The sequence below is a fragment of the Nomascus leucogenys genome, chromosome 12, assembly GCF_006542625.1.
Source record: "Nomascus leucogenys isolate Asia chromosome 12, Asia_NLE_v1, whole genome shotgun sequence".
NCBI classification, from domain to species: Eukaryota; Metazoa; Chordata; class Mammalia; order Primates; family Hylobatidae; genus Nomascus; species Nomascus leucogenys.
In genome coordinates this window covers 69362666-69384484 of record NC_044392.1, presented here as the reverse complement: position 1 = coordinate 69384484, position 21819 = coordinate 69362666, and positions in this window count along the sequence as shown.

Sequence of the window (21819 nt, the reverse complement as noted above, 5' to 3'; positions counted from 1 at the left end):
CCTAGTGGTGTGACGTATGCTAATCTGTTATCCTGGAAGCATGTTTTGGTTGCTATTTGAATTTAATATATCTAAAAATTTTCAAGGAAATTTGAACTTACCTTCAAAAATTTACTTCCTCAAATTAGAAAAAAAAAAGACTCTTATGACCAGAATAACATAAAACCTAGTATAGGAAAAAAGCAAACATGTCTTCATATTTTATGACTCATCTATTGCTTTGCTAAATGGTATCTCTAATTCTTGCTTATGTCATTAAATTATCTGTTAGATCCAAGCATTCCTTCTCATTCTAAGTCCATTCAAAACAGAAATGTTAAGCCATAGAAGTGGTTGATATAAAATTGCACTATCAGTTTGGAGATAAAGCTACCTGAGGTTAACAGCAAGAAACCCTAGAATAACCTAAAAGAGGGGCATCATAGCTGCATCTCTCCTTCTCAGGGAATGGTGAACCTGTAAAAAAGGGAGTCAATTTCTTATGTCTATCATTCTATTTTGGCAAACTCTATACTAGTCAAACTTGTGGTTTTGCTGTATATCTTTTCTGTTGCTGTCTCCACTATGCTGGTGTACCAACTCTATGCCCAGCTGTCTGTTTATTTTAGCCACTCCCCAAATTATAATATATCGTCATTATCATTGTTTTTCAATACTACATTGTATTTGGATAACAAAAATAATTCTAAATCATAAACCCCCTGTATGACTCAAGGCTTCCCTTGCTTCCAGGTCTCATTACAAACTAGTTGTTTTTAATAGGCTTCTGTTTAGGTGTTCTATAATAATTTCCCTGGAACATTACTGTTTTTAAGAAAAGGATCAGATATAGGGTGTTCCTTGGAGAATTTCTCTGGTCAAGTTCAATATGTACTGTATCAAGTACTCATTTCTTATTATATACTACATGTGGACAATAATTTCCCTTTAGCAGAGTTGCATGAGTTTTCCTTTAATTTAAATATTTTGTTAGCCATTTTCATAAGAGCAAAGAGAGACAATGGGATAACACTGTTTATTTCTGCATCTTAACTTGATGTTCTTTTGTGTGTTATTTTACATGGTTAAAATTTGGAGAAAAAGTGGAAAAATATTTTCCCCTGGGAGAAAAATAAAAGATACACTTTCATACAACAACTATTTCACTGAAGCTACTGAAACCAGTGTAAATCAATGTAATTTTCTATTTTCCATCTGCAAGTATTTTGTTATCATTCAGTTGTAGATATGTGAGACTTTTAGTGTAGGTGAATAAATCTTAGAGTACTCTTTACTACAAGAATAATTTCTCTGCACACAGTACAAAGTACACTCTACAATCAAGAACTCCATGAGCTGTTTTGTACATGGTCTCCTAAGTGAGCTTAAGACGAAAAAGGAAATGAAGGAGTTTAAGTAAAACATTCACCAATCTTTTTCCCTCCATTTCAGTAATACACATACATTCTTTCCCCAGTCCTCTTCTGGAAAATAGTGCTACAATTAACCGCTCCCCTCAATATATAGTATAAATAGGTACCTGATCAGAGCACAAAATGCTTAGAGAAATGATATAACAAAGCTTAAAAGTAAAAGAAATTGGGAAACAAACCCATAAATAAATAGAAGAGGTAGCTAAAATAAATCATACAAGAATAATTGTATGTATGAAATCTGATTTTATTTTCAGAAAATATAAGTGGAAATACATCTACTGAGAAATGTTTGAAAAGACATGAAACAAAGTAAACCATTTGAAAGTCTTCACATGAGAACTTATAATTATGTTCCAAATTATAATAAAGTTCCTCAAGCTCTAGAAATCTTTATGAAAACAGATGCAGCTGTCCTGAGGAAAATTTTGTACTTAGTAAACCTTAAATTATACATATTCTACAAACGAGGAACTCTATGCTTTTGTATTTAATTTTGAATTCAAAAACTAAAACTTCAAACCATAATGTCTTTCCTATTTTCAGCTTTAAAATTTCTTTATCTGACATAGATTATTTTGCTGATTGAGAAGTACTATGTGTAAAGCACTGTGGTGAGGGTTTATGTGTATTGCCTAATTTTATGCTATCATAATTATTTGAAAATATTAAGTTGTATTAAGTCAGAAACAAAACTTTTAGTTAGAAGTGGAGACAATGCAAGTTGCCAAATAAGATGTCAGCATCCAAAGTTCATGTTGTACTGGAAGAAGCACACCAGAAAAACAGCAATCAAATGAAAGGATAGTCAGAATACTTTCTTAAAATTCTTCATCTACCTCATTACATTAAACTTTGAATGTTAACAGCTATCAGGATACAACTCGTGTTTTGGGGGGTTGGGGTATCAAGCTTTTCAGGATTCTGTGACTAAAATGAAACACAAAAAGAAAACAACAAAACAAACATTTCTCTTTCAATTGTGGAAAACACACTGGAAAGCAAAATCATATTTCTCTTTTTTAAAAATCTGACATTTCTTGTTTATTAAAACCCTATTCAATCAACATCACTTCTGGCAAAGCTTTTCCTAACAAACATAGGTATTCTGTCTCTCCTCTCTGTTCCCATAGCATTTTTCTCATAATACTTTCAGCTTTCCATTATAACATTTGGTTTTATTAGACTGTTTCTGCAAATAATGTTAGTTCACTAAGGTCGTTATTCATTTGTATATCCTAAAGGTAATGTCTAACACATACTAGATCCTCAAATACAGCAGAGGAAAAGAAAAAGGGAAAAGAAGAAGGAACAAGGGAGGGAGGAGTAGAATGAAAAGAGAATAGTCAACCAAGCTCTGAAAAAAAGTAAGAGTATAATTATACAGGAAGTGGTTAAGATTATGAGTAAAAAATGAGTAATAAAAACTGGAATCGATGTGGAACAGAAAGAAAACTATAAATTATCTTTTTTTCATTGAAGGCAAGGAGCTTGACTTCTTGGAGTTTCAAAAGGCTAATAAATAAAGGAATATGTATTGCTGAAGCTCTGTGATGTGTAATAAAATAGGAAAATAAATAATAATTAGGGTTGATTAGCATACACACTAATATGTCTAATAGTAGTAACTATATGACAGAGCCAGACTCTTTCATACATTCAAATATATACGACTAGATTTTAAAGCAAAATAACAGGAAATCCATTTCTTGTATTATGAATATATCTTAAATATTTAATTTACCAATTAATTATGGTTTCTATTACAGCAATAATTAATATGTATATTTCTTAATTTTGTATACACTGGCCATGTTATATGTGAGAATGAAGTCAGTAGTTTTCTTTATTATCACTATTAGGATCACATCTAATATTTCTTTACTTGAGCATTCTCACTCTATGGGCAAGGACTTCATGTCTGAAACACCAGAAACAATGGCAACAAAAGCCAAAATTGACAAATGGGATCTAACTAAACTAAAGAGCTTCTGCACAGCAAAAGAAACTACCATCAGAGTGAACAGGCAACCTACAGAATGGGAGAAAATTTTTGCAACCTACACATCTGACAAAGGGCTAATATCCAGAATCTACAATGAACTCAAACAAATTTACAAGAAAAAAACAAACAACCCCATCAAAAAGTGGGCAAAGGATATGAACAGACACTTCTCAAAAGAAGACATTTACGCAGCCAAAATACACATGAAAAAATGCTCATCATCACTGGCCATCAGAGAAATGCAAATCAAAACCACAATGAGATACCATCTCACACCAGTTAGAATGGTGATCATTAAAAAGTCAGGAAACAACAGGTGCTGGAGAGGATGTGGAGAAATAGGAACACTTTTACACTGTTGGTGGGACTGTAAACTAGTTCAACCATTGTGGAAGTCAGTGTGGCGATTCCTCAGGGATCTACAACTAGAAATACCATTTGACCCAGCCATCCCATTACTGGGTATATCACAAAGGATTATAAATCATGCTGCTATAAAGACACATGCACACGTATGTTTGCTGCAGCACTATTCACAATAGCAAAGACTTGGAACTAACCCAAATTTCCAACAATGATAGACTGGATTAAGAAAATATGGCACATATACACCATGGAATACTATGCAGCCATAAAAATTGATGAGTTCATGTCCTTTGTAGGGACATGGATGAAGCTGGAAGCCATCATTCTCAGCAAATTATCGCAAGGACAAAAAACCAAACACCACATGTTCTCACTCATAGATGGGAATTGAACAATGAGAACACATGGATGCAGGAAGGGGAACATCACACACCAGGGACTGTTGTGAGGTGGGGGGAGGGGGAGGGATAGCATTAGGAGATATACCTAATGGTAAATGACGAGTTAATGGGTGCAGCACACCAACATGGCATATGTATACATATGTGACAAACCTGCATGTTGTGCACATGTACCCTAAAACTTAAAGTATAATAATAATAAAATTTAAAAAAAACAAAATAAATAAATAAATAAACATCATTGACATGTATTAAAAAAAGTAAGCTTTATCTTTCATCTTTTGCTAATCTTTCTCACCTGCTCTAGTTAATAGATCTATACATGAAACTTTAACAGATATGTCACGATGTAGATATCCTTCAATCTTATGATTTAAACTGCTGTAAGCATATCACCATTTGCTAGCTTCTGTTCTTTACAATGCTATTCGTTGAACATGCAGCTGCACAATTAATTTTTCCCTCCCTCAGCTCATCTTAGTTCAGTTACTTAAAGAACAATTTCTTGCTCACAAGAGAATTGGGCTGAAACTGTTATTTTTTGCATTTTAAAATGTCTATTGAATGGCTCTCTTATATCTAGTTAACAATCTGTATGTGCACCCTTCGAGGAGAACTGCAGTCTTTCAATGAATCCATCTGGGCCTTGTTCCATTTTTAAATCTAGGGCATTCTCCCATTTGACTCCCTCCTGAAGAAACGTTCTAAAATTTGAGGTTCAACTGTGTGAGTTATTTAATTACTTTAAGATACAAGTTAAAGCACGTATTTTCTGTCATATATTGTGTATTTGTGTTCCTGTCTACACTAAACACAGCCCACCTTGCTTTTCTTGCAGGCACGGATTTTTATTTTATTTTTTTACAATAATGAGATATATAGAAGATTTGGGCACATCAAAGGTGCACAAAATACAGAATAAATAAAATGAGACTGCTATCAAAATGACTTCTGTGGCTTTAATATAATGTACATAGCAAATTCTGGAACTAATTTATTGATTTTTTTGTGGTTGCTATAACAGAATACCACAAACTTAGTGACTTAACCAACACAATTTTATTGTCTTAGACAATAAAGTGGCACTGGTCTCATTTGGCAAAAAGCAGTGTTGGCAGGACTGCATTTCTTTTCGGACGCTCTAGAGTAACATTTGTTTCCAGCTTCTCCAGCTACTGCAGGCCATGCATTTCCTTGGCTCGTGGACTGCTTCCTCCTTTTTCATACCCAGCCAATAGTGAGTGGAGTCCTAATAAAGATGCAGTCTCTCTTTCTCTGCAATTGGGAAAGGGTCTCTGTTTTTCAAAACCCATGAGATAGATTGGGCCCACTTGGATAATCCAGAATTATCTTTCCATGTCATGGTGTTTAACCGTAATCAAATCTACAAAGTCCTGTTTGCTATAGAAAATATCATATTCACAGATTCCAAGGATTAGAGGATGGCCATCTTTGAAGGGCCATTATTCTGCTTTCCATACCTTCAAATCCATGGCTCTATAAGTATCTCTCATGTATTTAATATATGCACTGACAATATGAGCTGGAGTAATTCAAAAGCTCAAGAGTATCATTTAAAAATTATTATAAAATTAATCATTAAATAAAAGAGAAATGCAAACACAAATAATAACTAATAAAAAAAAAACTTACATCATCTTAAAACTAACCCCAACCCCATTCGTTCAGCCATAATAATGACTATATCTGTGTCTTATATATGTATGTATGGATTCATTCACACATATGTAGGATGATACTTTAACGTTATTTAACAATTGCTTACTATATTTAATAAGTTTATTATAGGTTTTACAAGTCATTGAATATAGTTTCACCTCATTCCTTGGTAAAACTATAACAGAATATGTTAAATAATCTTCATATTAAAGGAATTCAAATTATGTCTCTTTTTAACCATTAATACTTTAATGAACATTTTTGGAATTAAAACTTTGAGTACGTGTGTGTATTAAGTCAGGACTCTGGTTGCACAAAACAAAAGTGCAATTTGAATAGCTAAACAAAAACAATATATTAGCTAAAATAATTGAGAAGCTAAAAGGTACATGTAATTCAAAAACTGTTAAATTTAGGGGTTAAACAATGGTATCAGGCAATGTCTATCTATATCTCAGCTTTTCTCTTTTTTGTTTCATTCTGAGATGGAGTCACTAAATATAACAGGAAGACAGTATCCAGTGATCCAAGCTTACATCCAAAGAAAGGAGTGTAACAAATATTTTGGAAAGATCCACTAAGAATACTGATTGGGCTAGTATGGGTCATATATGTCCAGAGTGTGGAATGCAATTATTGTGGATAAGGAGATGGAATATTCTTATCTCCAGACTTGAGTCAAGGAAGGCTGAATGAGAGAACATGGATCTAGCCCGAATGAAACAATACAGATGTAAAAGATTTCGGTGGTTTAGACGAGGGGTTATTTCCTAAAGGAAAAGAGCTACAAACTGTGTATTCCTGTGTAGTCCGTGAGACAAAAGGTATGTTCATATTGAGATCTGATACTTGTTATGGGCTGAATTGTGCATCCTCAAAATTATTGTGTTGAAGTCCAAACCCTCAGTACCACAGAATGTGACTGTCTCTTGAGAAAGGACCTTTAAGGGGGCAATTAAGATAAGTCAAACATAAAAATTGAGTTCTGGAAGATATTTGGGATTAAGATATATATTTAGGGAAAATCATCATGTTGATGATATTAAAAGGCTTGAGGCAGAAATTGATAACCAAATGAGTGTACATAGAAAGAGAAATGAAGTCCAAGAGCTGAGTTGTAAGCCATTGTAAGTTAAATCAAGAAAATTAAATGGAAACAAGCAAAAGGGATGTAGAAGTGACTAGTGAGGAAGAAAACTAACAACTATGATGACTAAAAGTAATAACAACAAAAAAGAGATTTACCCTTATCTTTAAGGGAAAGGGATGATCAGTTAAAGAAATGTTACCCAGAATTAACCATTAAATTTAATAATATAGAGATAAGTGTTAAAGATTCAAGAGTAATTTGGTGGAATGACAGAGACCAATGCCTGTTGCAAGCAGATTTGAGGAAGAATAGAGTGAGGGGATGTGAAAGCAGGGCAGTAGAGAGAAGGAAGCAAAAAGACACATATTTAATTAAATTATCACTATGGGCAATAAGAAAGGGCTCAATCTTATTAGGAAATTTAGAAGGTATTGTATAACATCCTCTAGCATTATCCCAAGAAAAGGGCAAATAATGTGAAATATGTATATATTATTATTCATTTGTCATTGAGATATCAAGTTCAGGTACTTCCCATTTGCTTTGTGTGTGAGATGAACACTCATCCACTTTTGGGTGGAAGTCAGAAGGACAAAAATGTTCTTTGCGGGTGGGAGCAGTGGCTCGTGCCTGTAATTCCAGCACTTTGTGAGACCGAGGTGGGTGGATCACGTGAGATCAGGAGGTGGGTGGATCACTTGAGGTCAAAAGTTCAAGACCAGCCTGACCAACATGGTGAAATCCCAACTCTACTAAAAATACAAAATTAGCTGGGCATGGTGGCACACGCCTGTAATCCCAGCTACTTGGAAGGCTGAGGCAGGAGAATTGTTTGAACTCGGGAGGCGGAGGTTGCAGTTAGCCGAGATAGCGCCATTGCACTCCAGCCTGGGCAACAACAGCAAAACTCCATCTCAAAAAATAAAAGTTCTCTGGCAGAATCTTTCTGCAATTTTAAAGGTGAGGGCTGGGGTAATGTGGATTGGGCACCTGTATCATCTGCTATAATTTATGTTCTTCCTTTAATATGAGATATTTGTCTACCAAAACTGTTTTAAGACACTTTGATAATAGATAAATAGAAAATAGAGAAAGTTTTTATTACGTTTTTATTTGGCAGAACAGTAGTCTAGTTATTCTAAAGGATGGAATGGGATAGGAGCTACTGAGTACTGAAAACAAACAAACAAACAAAAAACCCTATGGAAATGTCAGGCCAGCTTCTTCATGTGAGAAAATATATAATAAATTAAGTCATTCAAGAAGTTAATATTTGCATACTCTCCTTCCCCACACCAACTTTACGAAGCACTGTTTTATAAATTTAGCATTTGGAGCAAAAGGCTATTTCCATCCTATTTGTACAAAAGAAAAAATTATGAGGCCTTAGTTAAGACATTTAATTCCAAGCAACAGGAGTCTACATAAGCTGGCTTAATTTAGGAGGCTGTACCTTCAGCTAGTCAGAATTATCACTATCACAAGGTCAAAAAATGCAGACAAATCTTATGAGAAGCTAGAATCAGGAACTGAAAAGTCATCGGAGTCATGTTTCCTCTCTTTCTCTCTATGAGTCTCTAAGTTTAACTAATTTATTTTTTTCAGCCTATTTTGGTTGTCTCTGCCTAAAACATTTGTGAGTTTTTCTATTGTTACATAACAAATTACCACAAGCTTAGGGGCTTGAAACATTAACTTATTATTTAAGTGTGTTCAGGTGGTCGGGAGTCTGGCTACAGATACAGGCTAACTGGACTCTTTGTCAGATCTTACAAGGCTAAAATCACAGTATCAGCTGGAGCGATAGTGTCATCTGAGGCTCAAGGTGCTATTCCATGCTCATTGTTCGTTGCCGGAATTCAGTTCCTTGTGGTTTTAGAAGTAAAGGCAGCTGAATGTTTCAACATCAGCAGGAGAGCCTCTCTCATTCTTCTAAATTCTTATGTCAAGAAGGGCCAAGTCCCTTTTGGTCTTCACCTGATTAGGCCAGGTCCTTCCAGGATTATCACCCTTTTGATTAACTCACAGTCAATTGATTGCAAACCATAGCTACATCTGAGAAATGTCTCCTCCTTTCTCATATGTAATCATTGGAGATAAATCCATTATATTCACAGTCACTCAAGAAGAAGGGGCCATCACAAAATTCTATCACTAGCAATATTGCCAAATGAGGCCTGAAATGTAAATTTTTGGTTCTGATAAACATTAGCAGAGACTGACCATTTCAAATTTAATTATCACTTTCTAGGAGCATGATAGAATGATTGAGTTGGAGTCTAGTGAATACTTCTGCCTAATCATCTTTGAACTGTGGGATTGAGTAATATAAGCCTGATCATTGGATTGGTCAATATGGAGGGAATACAGTGTCCAAACACTGTGGAGACAGAAGGACTGACTAGTGAGAAAGAAAGAAAACCAAGAAACTGTGCTGACCTGAAAATCAAGTTAAAAAATTCTTTTTAAAGGAAGAGCACAATGATCTGAGTGAAATCTTTCTTATGATGGACTATTAGATCTAGCAATATAGCTACCTAAATAATAAATATTATAGTGATATAATCACTGTCTCTATTACATCAAGAAATCCTTGACTGCCTGTAAATATACACAATCTCCTGCATTTAAACATGGTCATTTCTCCCATTTTAGAATTTTCTTTACTTAATCTTATTTAAATATATTCCTGCTGCCTGCTGTAAACTACTCACCATTCATGCATTCACCATAATCTAAATTGGTAATAAGACTTTGGCACGCATCACAATCACTTGGAAAACTTAAAAATGTGTGTGCGTGTGTGTGTGCATGTGTGTGTGTAACCTCTACCCTAAACCTATTAAGACAGGATATACAAGGTACCTGTTTAATAACCATCTTTTCAGATTTTTAATTTGCATTGTAAATTTTGAGAATTTTTGATAAGTTTGCTGTACCTCAAAACCCAAAATATAAAGGAAGTAAAAACAACCAAAGTGCATTAACAATTTCCATTTCAAAAAGCTGGAAAGGCTAAAACTGCTAGACTAGCAACACACATTGACCATTAGTTGAGACCATTTATATTCTACAGGGAGACATATACAATGAAAAAGGGATAGAGCCGGTGACTCTCATGAGCCTCATTGTATCAATACAACTGTTTTCGGGTAAATTTCATTGGTCAGAAAATCTGATTTCTTAGGATTCTGACAACTATTTAAAAAAGTCTCTAACCAAATCTTTCTAAGGTCAGTGAAGAGGGTCAATAACACGAAGCGGTTTGTAGATCCCGTTCAGCTAGTATTGATATCCATTGTACTCATAAACACGGTCAGTAATAATGTGAATAGCCAAGATTCTCTGCTCTTTTGATTTGAATCAAACAAAGTGAGTGTTCATTAATATCCGGGTTTCTTATGAGCTAAAATACACATAGTACTTGCAAATTATTTTTGGTGATATTTAATAACCTTAGTCTAGAGATCTACATGAAAAACTATTAGCTAGACCAGAGTTAATATTTCATAATAGCTGGTAATATTTAGAGTGGTAGAATATGTTTCAATAGTAAAGTATGAATTAATCCACATTCTATACTGAGAGTTCATTTTGTTACAAAACATGTTTTGGGGCCCATTTTTTCATGTTTCTACCACTTCTCATAATCATCCCCATGAAAATTTCTAAGGTTTTATTCATTTTCAAACAGGGAATCAATCTGCACCTTAGGCACAAATAGAAACAGATAATTTAGTCACCAAAATTCAGCAAGGAGCATATTTAATTTCTTGGTAGGGTTCAATGTAGTCTAGTGGTTGAAAGCGTAATAGTTGTTAGGTAAAGCAGAATTGGAATCTAATCCATCCATAACACTTTGGGAAAATTTATTAACACTCTAGACCTCAATTCACTTAGACGTGTACAAGAATTGATTTTAAAAAACTACTTTTTGAATTTTTGTGACAATTAAATAACATAATGCATATAAACTACTTAGCTCCCAGTAATTATGCATGAAAACTACCATTACTGTTATAAATATTATCAAACTAATTAATTGAGATCTCAGTGGTTTCAGTGCATTGATCTGTTTTTCTCCCTTTCTCTCTATTTCCAGCCAACGAGCTTTGGATTTTAGTTGTATTCTTTCCTACTATGGATTATTTATGGTCTAATCAGCACATTTTGATTATTTGGCTTTAAAGCCTCTCCAACTGTTGCTTTATTAGGGAATATCATCTGGGTGCAAAAGGTAAGAGAAAATGATTTGGTTGATGCAAACACGCAGTCAGTTTTACATGCCAAGACAGACAAACTTTTACTCTCTCTACTCACCTTTCCGGTGTGTCTCTGAGGTATGTTACTTGCTATCTTCGGCTTTGGCAAAAATTCTCAGTTAGTTGATTTGTTTGGAAGGAAGACTAAATCTAGCTTAAATGTAAAAGAGGAATTTATTATAACCTACAAAGACTAACTATAGAAAAGCCCTGTAACGTACAGACCCTAGGCTCTCTCTTTGGATTTGTATGCTTTTAGCTTCTATGTCTCTCTCTGTCCACTTCATTTTTCACTCTCTTTCTACCTAATATTATTTACTTCGTATGCCCAGCCTACTCAGGATAAAGGCTCAGCAGCTATTTTTTTTGTTCGTTTGTTTGTTTTGAGACGGAGTCTCGCTCTGCGGCCAGGCTGGAGTGCAGTGGCGCAATCTCGGCTCACTGCAAGCTCCGCCTCCCGGGTTCGCGCCATTCTCCTGCCTCAGTCTCTCTGAGTAGCTGGGACTACAGGCGCCCGCCATCACGCCCGGCTAATTTTTTTGTATTTTTTAGTAGAGACGGGGTTTCACCGTGGTCTCGATCTCCTGAACTCGTGATCCGCCCGCCTCGGCCTCCCAAAGTGCTGGGATTACAAGAGTGAGCCACCGCGCCCGGCCTCAGCAGGTATTTTTTAAAGACCCAAAGTAAAATAGCTTAAAAACAAGAAGGCTTTCACCCTGCCTTTCAAATATAAAAGTCCCAAAGTGAACAGTTCATGTTGGCAATCATTGAAAGACTCAGATTCTTTTAAAATTCTAATTTTTTTTGTAGCCTCCGATATTATCGTCTGCAATTCAGGCTGAACTATAGGTAGTTTCTTTCAGCACCTTACAGTACATGGAGACATGGGCTCACATAATGCCTTGAAACCAAAGCAAACACATTCCAATGGTGAGAATTTAGTCTATGGACACACCTGGTGCTGGGGAAGTTGGAAAATATTGTCTTTCTTTAGGCAGCCAAGTGAAGGCCAGCACATTCTACCCCAATAGTTGAGACTTCCAAAGGCTGTCTCAGCTCCTAAATTTATGCGCCCTAATTTGAAGAGGCCAGGAATATCAACTAATGTCTTTAAATCCCATATTTAAGTTTTCAGGAGAGAGACTCTTTTTTTTTTTTCCCCTTTTTTCTGGGGGGGGCGGGGGGACGGAGTCTTACTCTCTCACCCAGGCTGGAGTGCAGTGGCGCGATCTCCGCTCGCTGAAAGCTCCGCCTCCCGGGTTCACGCCGTTCTCCTGCCTCAGCCTCTCCGAGTACCTGGGACTACAGGCGCCCGCCACCACGCCCGGCTAATTTTTTGTATTTTTAGTAGAGACGGGGTTTCACCGTGGTCTCGATCTCCTGACCTCGTGATCCGCCCGCCTGGGCCTCCCAAGGTGCTGGGATTACAAGCGTGACTCTTAATGGAACACTTTGGGTCTCTTACTCTCTTGGTCCAAGTAGTCACGGACAGATGGCACGTGATATAAACCAAACATGGTTATCAATATTCATAAATAAAGTCAAAAACTGGTCCAGAAGAGGGGGTTGTAGACTGAACAGATACAGCAATGATTAGTTACTACCTATGTACTAGACATTTTAATTTTGTGAAGCTAACATATTCTGCACATCAAAAAAATAAAATAAAAAGAAACAGGGTAACACAAACAGAAAGCTACAGACCAAACAAATTTTGTTGATAAAAATATTTTTACATAAAATACCAAAAAAAAACCCACGGAATTTTGAAAGATCTTCAAGCAATAAAACACTGTGTTTAAGTACAGTTCATTTTACAAATGTAAGGGTATTTTATTTAAGGATTCTTTTGATATAATTTATTCTGCCAGTGTCAAAGTAGTGAAACTGTTATTTTTATCTTTAGATGGTAAAAAGGAATTCACATTAATTCAATACATATTTTCATATTGAAAATCATAGTAATATAAATAGATGTGCTTACTATTAGGAGATTATTAGAATATCATATCTTAAAACTTCTGTCATAAAAAAATAAAAAATAAAAATAAAAAAGCTTATCAGTCATTAATCATGTCTGGTGATAGACTGTTTTTTTTTTTTTTTTTTTTCTAATGCCAAGAGTCCCATGATGCTAACTCATCATGATGCATGAGTTGGCTATAGGATTCCAGTCCTCGGTTCACTCTGCCAGGACATGAATGTCAGATTCTCTGACTCCCTTCAATATTGTGAGACAGAGGGAGAGAAAATGAGACATTTTGTGTGTGTGTATATATAGAAACTTTTCTGGATTCTTATTTAACATGACAAATGAAAATCTTTGATGTTGATAGTACCATGATATCTATTATTAGGTATTTTGTTATTAGAAAACAAAAATAGAAAAAGTGAAATATTTTGCAATGTTTGGGTACTTCAGATATTTCACTGTATACAAAATACAGAAGAAATTATTTAGAGTATTTTCAATTGAGAATTATTCTTCTTTGATCTTTCACACTATCAACTAATTCCATAATCAAATGGTGAATTTCAGCACTTAGAAGTACTATCTAGATATATGACTGTTTTCAGTGAGATAGATCATCAAAAATAAAGTATAGCATTCAGCTATTTACAGCATTGTTTGTTCTTATGTAAAATGAAGTTATTGATTCTTATATCTATTAATAAATCAGTTTTATAGTCATGCAATCAAGGTTCAGTGAGTTTCTAATTCAGACTTGCAGATACATTAGACTTGAAATATGTTTAAATTTAAACAAGCGGCCCTAGTCAAAACTTGCATTACTACCTCCTATTAACCAAGAGATAAAATTTTCCCTTCTGCTATACAATACAACCTATGATTCTGAACCCCATAGTACTACATCAAGAGAATAAGCATACTTTGAATATATCTACTTTACCACAAAAGAAGTTTTCTATTTCCTGTACATGATTTTCGATATTTCTTTTGCTAGACATTAATTTAACACCTGTATTCTAATTGTTTATCTATATATTTATAAAGAGCTTAACTGTGGAAAGCGTTGCCAGGAGCTGCCACCATCGGTTACTTCTAGGGCTTGTAAATTATTGCTTATGCAAGGCTGCAGACAGATCATCTTTATAGAGTCCTGATACAAGTGTGTACATGGGATGCTTAGTCATTATTATGTAACCATTGAGCAATGTAGCAAGATAATGCTGATGGCATAATCAATCCTATTTAGAATCCAAAAATGAGATCCAGTATTCTGACTTGATAAATGCAATTTTTGAAAACAAATTGAGGTTATTTTGCTGGAGTTTCATGGTGATGTAATTGGGGTATAAGAAGGTGCCACTAAACTCCTATTCTTTGCTTCCTACAGCCTAGCATGATGTTACTCTGAGAGGGAGAATTTCATTACCACCAACTCCAGCACATCCCTATTTAGGAAGCCAGGGAAATGTGACTCCTTCCATACTGAGCACCCCTCTACCTCCAGATTAATGTCCACTAGTATCTTTAACTAGAAAATAATTCATTTAAGCATATTTTAGTAAACTAGTTTCTTTTACATCAATGTGTCATTGTTGCCAAATATTAAACCCAGCACTTGGTAGAACAAATTTACTATCACACTCTGATGCAAATAGTAGAAACTCAGTGAAAGGTTATTAAGAAAGTGAAGGATACATAATTACTATGCTTTTGAAAGGATCTTCATGATCTCAATGGAAAATTCAGTAGCTTTATAAGTGTGTCTCTTTTTCAAGTATTTCCTACCACAATACATTCAGCACATCATTCTCTGATTATTCTTCTTTAAACAATACATCTCCTATGGCACCATTTTGTCCACAACTTTGATGACTTTGTTGAGGAGAACAAACCTACTATTGTTTATTGAATTTTATACTTGTTAACGTTTAGAATATGTGGACCGAATATAAAAATGATTGAGTAAAAAATAAATTAAGGGACCCTTACTGATTATGTGACAACTATGAGCACTACCAACCACTCAGTGATTCATCTTGATAATAATTAAGGCAGATGAGAAAGCAATCTAATGGCAGAGCTATTCAGAGTCCACAAAAAATTACATATTGCAAGTGTCTGTTACTGATTATAGGGGCGTGATTTTATGTGAATTCCAATAGAAAGACAAATTCATTGAGTTTGGAAAAACTAGGAGAAGCAGGTTTCTGTGAAGACTGAGAAATAAGTGCTCCATATTGATCTTGTTAATCTTGAGCTGACTAGTTGAAAGCTGAACATGTGAAGCTGGAGCTCAGGGAAGAGGAAATCTGACATTAACATGTTGTTGTCATCCGTATATAGTTGGAATTTAATGCCTATAGAGTGAATTAGGTTCATAGGGAGAATGTTCAAATAGGGAAAAGAAATGAACTGAAAGCAAGGTTGGAGGTATGGAAATTTCAGAGATTAGGAAAGGGATATATAGAAGATGACAACCACAAAAGACTGTGATTTTTTAAAGAAAGATAATTAGGATATATAGAAGATGAAAATCACAGAAGACTTATTTTTTTTAAAAAGATAATTAGGAGACAGCATTGTCATAGAATGCAAATAAAGAAAGTATATCAAGAAGGAGGAATTGATCAAAAGTGCCAAATGCTTCATAGAGAAATTGAATTACACAAAGATCACTGCATTCGAAAAGGGAAGATGCTGATGACCTTAACCTGAGTTAATTTAGTATATCAGTAGGATAAGAAGTGGGTTAAAATGAAAACAGAATCTAAGGAAACAAACTCTATGAGTTCAGACAAATCTTCCAAAAAAGCTTTATAATAAACAAAATGTACCAGGTAAGGGGAAGATGTAGAAAAAGTCATATGAGGGTAATATTTTGTCACTGTTTTGTGTTCTAAATAGTTGTTTGTTTTAAGCTGGAAATTATAACAGCATATATGTATGTTGATAAAAAATAATTCAATAGAGAGGAAATATTGATGATGCAGAGGAAGTACAAATGCCTTGAGTAGGCAAGAGCTTATGAGATCTAGAGCACATTTGAGGAAAAGAGTGGTCTGAGATAGGGCCAGAAACATTCACTGGTGGTGAAAAATAAAAACAATGGAGCACAGAATATTTATACGCAAACAGGCTTCTAAGAAAATGAAAAAGTTTCTTCATATTCTACAGTTGACCCTTGAACAACGTGGGGGTCAGGGGTGCCAACCTTCTGCACAGTCAAAAATCCTCATATAACTTTCAATTCAGCAAAAATTGTAATAGCTAATACCCTATGGTTCGCCAGAAACAGGTATTTGTTACAATGATGGATCTTGGAATGTAAGCTGGTCAGAAAAAACAAACAAACAAAAACAAGAACATGGGATGTTAGTGACTGGAGAAAGGATGAATAGTTACAGAAGGGTGGTTTTGAGAAATAGAATTCTTTTTTTTTTTTTTTTTTTTTTTGAGACGGAGTTTCACTCTTGTTGCCCGGGCTGGAGTACAATGGCACAACCTTGGCTCACGGCAACCTCCGCCTCCCGGGTTCAAGCGATTCTCCTGCCTCAGCTTCCCAAGTAGCTGGGACTACAGGCATGCACCACAACACCCAGCCAATTTTGTATTTTTAGTTGAGAAAGGTTTTCTCCATGTTAGGCTGGTCTCGAACTCCCGACCTCAAGTGATCCACCTGCCTCAGCCTCTCAAAGTGCTGGGATTACAGGCGTGAGCCACTGTGCCCCGCCGAGAAATAGGATTCTTAGGGAAGCTGAAAAAATGTTGGAATGGGAATATTTAAGGAATATTGAGCTAAAAGGATAACAGAGGATAGGTAATCAGAAAGTGTAAAAGGTTTTGAATGAGGATCTTCTATAGATACCAACAAAACTAGGGATCATGGCTGAAAAGTAATGAACGAAAATGTCATTGAAACTTATTATGTCAGGGCCTACAAGCCTCAGTAATTGGATGGCTCATACTGAGCTTCAAAATTAGGCAATATTCACAACAGTGAAGGAATGATGAAAATGGGCCAACAAATGACTTAAGATCTAGCTTAAATTAGTTACATAAGAAAAGGACAGATGAGGGCAATATAGACTTAGAACATATTGGAATTCTACCACATCAAGTTTATACAAACAATATAATATTAATAGATTAAGAGAGAAAAATAATATCTCAATAAATGTTGAAATGGCATTTTATAGAATAATTAATACATTAAAATATATAAATATAAATTATACAATCATTATATAAACAATTATGATCCTTTAACTTTACTGTAGACAACATAGCTGAGGCAATTAGAATGAAATGAGGTATAAGTATTGGAAAAAGGACAAAATTGCATAATTTCAAATTTCATTATGTATTAGTAAATTTGGAGGATAAATTAGGTAATTTTCATTGTCTCTTTCAGGGTTAACATCTCCAATGCCTTGCTACTTCTTCTGTAGGATCTTGAAGAGGTAAGGTTTAAGAATCCCTGAAATACAGCATGCTTTCTGCTTCCCAGTCTTTGCATCATCAAGAGAATATGCATTGACTAGAAGAACTGAATAAAAACACTTATGATTATTTAGGATCTTTATATGTATCATGATATAGTTGAGACCTGTGTCCCAACCAAATCCCATGTTGAATTCTGATCCCCACAGTTGGAGGTAGGACCTGGTGGAAGGTGATTGAATCATGCATGTGGAGTCCTCATGAATGGTTTAACGCTATTCTGGCTTGGTACTGTCATCTCGATAGTGAGTTCTCTTGAGATCTGGTTGTTTATGTGGCATCTCCCCTCTCTCTTTCCTTCTGCTTTGGCCATATAAGACAAGCCTGCTTCCTTTTTACCTTCTGACATAATTTTAAGCTTCCTGAGGCCTCCCCAGAAGCCAAGCAGATGCCAGAAACATGCTTCCTGTACAGCCTGCAAAACCACGAGCCAATTAAATCTGTTATCTTTATAAATTACCTAGTTTAAGGTATTACTTTATAGCAGTGAAAGAATGGATTAATACATACCAATATTAACCCTCCTTACAAAGAATCTCTTTTGCTTTATTACTTTTTGATACTATGTTGCATGCACATATCAATATTGTTTTCTATTTGTTTTTATGTTTATAGTTTTGGAGAGTACAAATGCAGTTTAGTTACATGGATATATTGCATAGTGGTGAAGTCTGGTTTTACAGTATGTCTACCACTTGAATAGTGTACATTATACCTGATAGGTAATTTTTCATTCCTCACCCAACTACCAACCTTTCACCTTTTGGAATCTCCAATGTCTATTATTCCACTCTATGTCCATGTGTACCCGCGTTCTGTAGTGTTTTCTTTATGTAATCATTCATGATGAACACTTTGATTTATTTCATGACTTAACTATTGTAAATAGTGCTGTGATAAATATACGAGTGCAAGTGTCCTTTTTAAATAATCTTTTATTGTTCTTCTTACTTTTGGTAGATACCCACTAGTGGGATTGCTGGATTGAATCACACAGTACTATTTTTAATGTTTTGAGAAATATCCATACCATTTTTCATAGAGGCCATTCTAATTTACATGCATTACCACCATCAGTGTATAAGCATTGCCTTTTATCTGAATTTTTGCTAAGGTCTATTGTTTTATGATGTTTTAATAACAGTCATTATGACTAGTGTAAGATGATATCAAATTGTGATTTAAATTTGCATTTCTCCAATAGTTACTGATGTTGAGCATTTTTTTATGTTTCTCTGTCTTCTTTTGTAAAATGTCTGTTCATGGCCTTTGCCCACCATTTTTTTTTTTTTTTTTTTTTTTTTTTTTTGAGACGGAGACTTGCTGTTGCCCAGGCTGGAGTGCAGTGGCGCTATCTCGGCTCACTGCAGGCTCCGCCCCCAGGGTTCATGCCATTCTCCTGCCTCAGCCTCCTGAGTAGCTGGGACTACAGGCACCTGCCACCTTGCCCGGCTAATTTTTTGTATTCTTAGTAGAGATGGGGTTTCACTGTGTTAGCCAGGATGGTCTCTATCTCCTGACCTCGTGATCCGCCCGCCTCGGCCTCCCAAAGTGCTGGGATTACAGGTGTGAGCCACCGCGCCTGGCCCCTTTGCCCATTTTTTAATGGGGTTATTTTTTTCTTATTTACTTGGTTGACTTCCTTGTGGATATTAGCCCTTTGTTGGATACATAGTTTTTAAATGTGTTCTCCTATTCGGCAGGTTATCTGGTTACTCTGTTGATTACATCTTTTGCTGTTATGAAGCTTTTTTGTTTAATTAAGTCCCATATCTCTATTTTTGTTTTTATTGTGTTTGCTTTTGAGGACTTAGTCATAAATTGTTTGCCAGGTCAATGTCTAGAAGACTTTTCCTAGGTATTCTTCTAGAATATTTATAGTTTCAGGTTTTATATTTAAGGCTTTGATCTATTTTGCTTAATTTTGGTCTAGTTTCTTTCTTCTGCATATAACTATGCAATTTTCCCAGTATCATTTATTGGATAGAGTATCCTATATCCAGTGTATGTTTTTCCAGTGCATGTATTTTCAACTTTGTTGAAGATAAGTTGGTGGTAGGTATTCTTTATTTATTCTATTCCATTGACCTAAGTGTCTATTTTTATACCAGTACCATGCTGTTTTGTTTTCTAGAACCTTGTAGTATAATTGGAAGTCAGGTAATGTGATGCCTCCAGCTTTGTTATTTTTACTTAGGATATCATTGGCTATTCAAACTCTATTTTAGTTCCATATGAATTTTAGAATCGTTTTATAATTCCGTGAACAATTATATTGGTAATTTAATAGGAATTGCATTGAACCTGTAGATTGCTTTGTGCAGATTATGATTCTTCTGATTCATGATTCTGGGATGTTTTTCCATTTATTAGTGTTATCTACAATTTCTTTCATCAGTTTTGTAGTTTTCTTATAGAGATTTTTCACCTTCTTGGTTTAATTTATTCCTGGTTATTTTTTTTTTGCAGATATTGAGTTTTCATTTGGTTCTCAGCTTGAACATTACTGGTTTATAGAAGTGCTACTGATTTTCATACATTGATTTTGTAACCTGAAACTTTACAAACATAGGAGTCTTTTGGAGGAGTCTTTAGGGCTTTCTAGGTATAAAATCATATCATCAATGAAGAGAGATAATTTAACTTTTTCTTTTCCAATTTGGATGCATTTATTTCTCTTCCCTGATCATTCTGGCTAGGACTTCCAGTACTATGGCAAATAGAAATGGTAAAAATGGGCATCTTTGTCTTGTTCTAATTCTTAAGAGAAATGCTTTCAACTTTTCCTCATTCAATATGATGTTGGATGTGGAATTGTCATATATGACTTTTATTATTTTGAGGTATGTTCCTTTTTAACTAATTTGTTGAGAGACTTTATCATAAAGGGATACTGAACTTTATCAAATGTATTTCTTGTGTCTGTTGATCATATGATTTTTGTTTCTAATTCTATTTATGGTGTGAAACACATTGATTGATTTGCATATGTTGAACCATCTTTGCATCCTTGGAATAAAGACGACTTAATCATGGTATATTATCTTTTGATATGTTGTTGGATTAACTTTTCTAATATTATGTTAAGAATTTTTGCATTTATGTTCATCAGGATTATTTGTCTGTACTTTTCTTTATTTGTTGTGTCTTTGCCTCGCTTTGGTATCAGGGTGATACTGGCTTCATACAATGATCTAGGGAGGATTCCCTCCTCAAATTTTTGGAACAATTACAGTAGAAGTGAAATCAGTTTTTTGTTTGTCTGGTAAAATTCAGCTACAGATCTGTCTACTCCTCGGCCTTTTAAATTGGGCTATTCTGTATTACTGATTCAATTTTGTTGCTCATTATTTGTCTGTTCAGGATTTCTATTTCTTCATGGTTCAATTTTAGGAGATGTTACGTTTCCTGGAACTTAACCATTTCTTCTAGGTTTTCTAGTTTGTGTACATAGAAATGTTCATACTAGTTTATGATGATCTTTTATATTTTTGTGTTATCAGTTGTAAACTCAACTTTATCATTTTGGATTGTGTTTGAGTTTTCTCTCTTTTATCCTTGGTTACTTTGGCTATTGGCCAATAAATCTACTTTATCTTTTCAAAAAACAAACTTGTCATTTCTGAAACCCTTGGTTTTTGTTTGTTTGTTTGTTTGTTTGGGCACTCAATATCATTTAGTTCTGCTCTGACCTGACCTTTGTCTAATCTACCTCTTCTGGTTCTTTGAGGTGTGACATTACGTTGTTAATTTGAGATCTTTCTATATTTTTGATATAGGCACTTAATGCTATAAATTTTCCTCTTAGCACTGTTTTTGCTGTATCCAAGGGGTTTTTCCTATGTTGTGTCTCTATTTTCATCCATTTCAAAAAATTAATTTCTGCCATGATTTCATCATTTACCCAAAGATCACTGAGAAGCAGGTTATTAAATTTCCTTATAATCATATAGTTTTCAGAGTTCCTCTTGGCACTCATTTCTAGTTTTACTTCAATGTTGTCTGAGAATATTTGATACATCATTTTTTAAAATTTATTGAAATTTGCTTAATGGCCAAGAATATGGTCTCTTTTTGATAATGTTTCCTGCACAGAAGAATGTACATTTTGTGATCATTGGGGTACAATGT